The sequence below is a fragment of the Rana temporaria genome, chromosome 3, assembly GCF_905171775.1.
Source record: "Rana temporaria chromosome 3, aRanTem1.1, whole genome shotgun sequence".
Taxonomy (NCBI): domain Eukaryota; kingdom Metazoa; phylum Chordata; class Amphibia; order Anura; family Ranidae; genus Rana; species Rana temporaria.
In genome coordinates this window covers 449053829-449059828 of record NC_053491.1, presented here as the reverse complement: position 1 = coordinate 449059828, position 6000 = coordinate 449053829, and positions in this window count along the sequence as shown.

The following is a 6000-nucleotide window of genomic DNA, read 5'->3' as shown; positions in this document are numbered from 1 at the left end:
ATTTTTAAGCGTGACATGTTGGGTATCATTTTACTCGGCATAACATTATCTTTCACAATATATAAAAAATTGGGCAAAATGTATTGTTGTCTTATTTTTTAATTCAAAAAAGTGATTTTTATCCAAAAAAAGTGCGCTTGTAAGACCGCTGCGCAAATACGGTGTGACAAAAAGTATTGCAATGACTGCCATTTTATTCCCTAGGATGTCTGCTAAAAAAAAATATATAATGTTTGGGGGTTCTGATTAATTTTCTAGCAAAAAAATTGTGATTTTCACATGAAGGAGAGAAGTGCCAGAATAGGCCTGGTGGTCAAGTGGTTAAAGAATGTAATTCTCCGGAGATAAATCTTGAACACTAAATATCAAACCAATAACCAAATTCAAATGCAAATGATGAACAAGGGTAATGTACACAATTAGTGCAATGTTTGCTTGAAAATAAAATAAAAAAAGTCTGTAACACATTCAAGCTGAAATACATTTGTCAAAGTAACAAGACATGTGAACGAGTAAATTAATTTCACCATCAAACAATGTATAGATACCTGGAATAGTGTAGTATAGTTAGAGATATCTCAGCAGCTCCCTCTTCTCCTGACCAGTCTGTAATACTAGTAACTCACTGAGCTCTACCTCATCTTATATACAGTTTACTACCACTCACCAACATGAAGTGATATTAGATTTGCTAATAGGTTTAATTTACCTAACTAAAGGCATGTTTATTACTTCTTATTGAACAGTGCAACTATCCTTTGCTTTCATTTATCATCCCAGTCATTAGCATTTCTATACTGGGAGGGGATAAACAGTATCAGGAAGGATCCTTAAACTAAACAGTATGATAATTGGCTCAATAGATACCAACAACAAATAAAACAATGAGTTCATTATTACTGGAAATGCTTAACACATACTTTCTGGTCTTTTCCAAAGATAGATTATTGTTCTATCTAAACACTTTTGAATAACATAGATATGACTTCTTAAAGTAAATAAAAACATTCAGATATACTGTAGGACCCATCCTGACCCCTATTCAGTTGCCCTATGTGAAATGTGGAGAAAGAATAGATTTAGTATGGTAACACATGGAGAAAAACCTTTGTTGAAAACAACGTAGAGCTTAGTATTGCAAACCTGAAGAATCACTTGTCTGGTCATTTTGCTAATTAAGTCACTTTCCTATAATATATAACCTATCATAAAAATCAGAATTCCTAATCTGTATATCTACAGATTTTTTTCTTATATACGATTAATTATTTAAATATTTTCTTAACCACTAGCCGACCACCCAACGTCGTTACATGTCGGCTATTTGAAGAGGAATATTGTTGTTATGGCAGCACCTAGCTGCCAAAACTCGGTATCCTCTTCTTCAGCAGGCGGTCGGCTTTCAGATAAAAGTGGTCTCTGCAGCGGATTTGCCGCAAGAACACTTTTATCTGTGGGGGAGAGGGGTCCCCACCCACCGTGGTTCTGTGGTCTCCATCGCTTACAAAACCTGTCGGTAGCAACAAAGCCAATAGCATCCTTCCTCCGTTTGGCTGGCTGCCGAGTAATGGGAAGATGGCCCCCACTCGGCTCCATAGCATTGACTGGCAGAAGCAACGTCAAACATCACTTCCACCCAATGCTTTTAACTTTGTTTTATTTTTCTCCAATTAAACTTTTTTAATGCATTTTATTGTAAATATGAGATGTGAGGTCATTTTGACCCCACATCTCATATTTAAGAGGTCCTGTCATGCTTTTTTCTATTACAAGGGATGCGCAATTTTGAAGTCTGACATGTTGGGCATCAATTTACTCGGCGTAACATTATCTTTCACAATATAAAAAAAATTGGCTAACTTTACTGTTGGCTTATTTTTTTATTAAAAAAATAATTTTTCCCCAAAAAAGTGTGCTTGTACGACCACTGTACAAATACGGTGTGACAGAAAGTATTGCAACAACCATCATTTTATTCTCTAGGGTGTTATAAAAAAATATATATATATAATGTTTTGGGTTTCTAAGTAATTTTCTAGCAAACAAAACTGATTTTAACTTGTAAACACCAAGTCTGAAAAATAGGCCCAGTCCTTAACCACTTAAGGACCCCTTCACGCTGATATACGTCAGCAGAATGGCACGGCTGGGCACATCAATGTATAGGTATGTTGTCCTTTAAACCCAGCCGTGGGGTCACGGGCACGAGCCCGCAGCACGCTCCCGCAACCCGGTCCGAAGCTCCGTGACCGTGACCGCGGGACTCACGGACCTGATCGCCGCTGGAGTCCCGCGATCCATCCCCGGAGCTGAAGAATGAGGAGAGCTGTGTGTAAACACGGCTTCCCCGTTCTTCACTGTGGCTCCATCATTGATCGTGTCATCCCTTTTATAGGGGGATACAATCGATGACATCACACCTTCAGCCACACCCCCCTACAGTTGTAAACACACTTCAGGGAACACATAACCCCAACAACACCCCCTGTGGTTAACTCCAAAACTGCAACTGTCATTTTCACAATAAACAATGCATTTTAAATGCATTTTTTGCTGTGAAAATGACAATGGTCCCAAAAATGTGTCAAAATTGTCCAAAGTGTCTGCCATAATGTCGCAGTCATGAAAAAAAATCACTGATCGCCGCCATTAGTAGTAAAAAAAATTAATAAAAATGCAATAAAACTATCCCCTATTTTGTAAACACTATAAATTTTGCGCAAACCAACCGATAAACACTTATTGTGATTTTTTTTACCAAAAATAGGTAGAAGAATACGTATCGGCCTAAACTGAGGAAATTTTTTTTATATATATATTTTTGGGGGATATTTATTATAGCAAAAAGTTAAAAATATTGCATTTTTTTTTAAATTGTCGCTCTATTTTTGTTTATAGCAAAAAAAATAAAAACCGCAGAGGTGATCAAATACCACCAAAAGAAAGCTCTATTTGTGGGAAAAAAAGGACGCCAATTTTGTTTGGGAGCCACATCGCACGACTGCGCAATTTTCAGTTAAATCGACACAGTGCCGAATCGCAAAAAGGGGCAAGGTCCTTTAGCTGCATTTTGGTCCGGGTCTTAAGTGGTTAAAGGGTTTGTAAACTCTCCTTTTTTGTTTTTTTTAAATAACAAACATGTGATACTTACCTCCACTGTGCAGTTTGTTTTGCACACAGTGGCCCCGATCGCCCTCTTCTTGGGTCCTCCAGCGGCACTGGTAGCTCATCCCCGCATCGAGTGTTCACCTCGAGAGAAACGCTCCCCTTGGTGGACCCCCCATGCTCCCGAGTCCTGCTTCTGCGTGTTTTCTCACAGAGCAGCGGGACTCAGCCTTGCCCCCTGGCACCCGCGTCATTAGATTTGACAGTAGCGGGAGCCAATGTCTGCACTGCTATCAATCTATACAATCAAGAGCCGGGACCTCGTGCAGAGAGGGAAAGCGCGTCTCCGCCAAGAGAATGAAGGGGCTCAGGTAAGTTAAACGGGGAGCCTGTCACTGCCAGAAGTTTTTTTACCTTAATGCATAGGAGGGTTTACAACCATTTTAACCACTTCCAGACCTTAGGTGTTTTTCAGATTTGGTGTTTGCAAGACTAAAACAGTTTTTTCTGCTAGAAAATTACTTAAAACCCCCAAACATTATATATTCTTTTTCTAACACCCTATAGAATAAAATAGTGGTCATTGCAATACTTTTTGTCTCACCGTATTTGCGCAGCGGTCTTACAAGCGCACATTTTTGGAAAAAAATCACTTTTTTTAATTAAAAAATAAGACAACAATAAATTTGGCCCAATTTTTTTATATATTGTGAAAGATAATGTTACGCCGAGTAAAATGATACCCAACATGTCACGCTTAAAAATTGCGCCCGCTCGTGGCATGGCGTCAAACTTTTACCCATAAAAATCTCGATAGGCGACGTTTAAAAAAAATAGAGGTTGCATTTTTTGAGCTACAGAGTAGGCCTAGGGCTAGAATTAATGCTCTCGCTCTAACAATCGCGGCGATACATCACTTGTGTGATTTGAACACCGTTACCGAGATATCCATCTTTAAAAAAAGGACGTACATCGTCGTGCGCGGGTCTGGAAGTGGTTAAGTGGTTAAAACAAAAAAATCACTTAATATCCCCCAAAGTGCATCTGTGCAAAAAAGTCCAAAAAAATCCAAAGCCCAAATCCCAGTTCTCAATCAAAAGGCTGAGACAGCGTGATCCAACACTTCTTAGATTCAGATGGTTAATGTGCTCCTTTCATCAGAAAAGTTCTAAAGTGACTCACCAACAGTTGTGGCTGGTAAAATTATAATCCAGCAATTGCACAGAATTAAATATTTGGATTATTTCTACTCAGTGGACTCCAACTTATCAGCCTGTTAGTATCTCCTCCAACCCATGTGGATGATCCGTTTCCAAGTCTGCAAAAGCGTGATGTTGTATCTCTCTCCACTCTCTGATTTCAATCTTTCCACCTGTCAGTATTTCACCCAGTGGCGGAATTTTCATAGTCGCAACAGTCGCAGCTGCGACCGGGCCCTGTAAGTCCGGGGGGGCCCACCTGACTGTCACACTGTTTATTGGCTGATGTGGTGCGCACTGCATGCCGTTCGTTCAGCCGCGAGCCTGAGAAAAACAATGCAGAGGCTGAGGCAGCGTCTCAAACTGACTGAGATTGTGGACCGTCCCCGCCCCCGCCTCCGCCCCACGCCTATCCAGAGACACAGACAGATGTAGGGAGGCGGGGCGGACTCTGCAGCAGCGTGCGCGCGTGTACCCACCCGGTGTCCCAGGCATGAGGCAAGGCATCCTGGCGGGAGAAGGCACAGAACAGCCGCACAGTGAAGGGGACAGAGTGACCCAGGGCAGGCCACAGAACAGAAAGTGGTGGATAACTGACGGTAAGTGAATCAAAAGTGACAGTCAGAGATCACTCAGCTCAGCAATTGATACCATCCTCCTCCAACACCTGGCTGTGCCTCTTACTGATCCCATCCCCCCACCACTGATCTCATCCCTATCCCCCCATTACTTCTACAACAGAGGTGATAGGATAGGGGGATAGGGATGAGATCAGTGGTGGGGGATGGGGTCAGTAAGAGGCACATGTGGTGGTGGGAGAGGATGGCACCGCCACCGCAGCCACCCCCCTCAAATAGCACCGCAGCCACCCCCCCTCAAATAGCACCGCAGCCACCCCCCCTCAAGTAGCACCCCAGCCACCCCCCTCAAGTAGCACTGCAGCCACCCCCCCTCAAGTACCACTGCTGCCACCCCCCTCAAGTACCACTGCTGCCACCCCCCTCAAGTACCACTGCTGCCACCCCCCTCAAGTACCACCGCTGCCACCCCCCTCAAGTACCACCGCTGCCACCCCCCCATCAAGTACCACCACTGGTACTTGAGGGGGGTGGCTGCAGTGGTACTTGAGGGGGTGGTAGCGGTGATACGTGCTAGCGGTGATACTTGAGGGAGTTGGCAGTGGTGGTACTTGAGGGGGGTTGGCAGTGGTGGTGCCATCCTATCCCACCACCACCTGTGCCTCTAACTGATCCCATCCCCCCACCACTGATCTTATCCCTATCCCCCTATTACTTCTACAACAGAGGTGATGGGGGCGATAGGAATGAGATCAGTGGTGGGGGGATGGGATCCCTAAAAGGCACGGGTGGTGGTGGGAGAGGATGGCACCAACACTGCTGCCGCAGCCAAGTACCGCTGGTACTTGAGGGGGGGTGGAAGCGGTGATACTTGAGGGAGGTGGCAGCGGTGGTACTTGAGGAGGGGTGGCTGTGGTGGCAGTGGAGGTTCCATCCTCTCCCACCACCACCCGTGCCTCTTACTGATCTCATCCCACCACTGATCTCATCCCTATCCCCCTATTACTTCTACAACAGAGGTAGGGATGAGATCAGTGGTGGGGGGATGGGATTAGTAAGAGGCACAGGTGGTGGTGGGAGAGGATGGCACCATCACTGTCGCCGCAGACCCCCCCCCC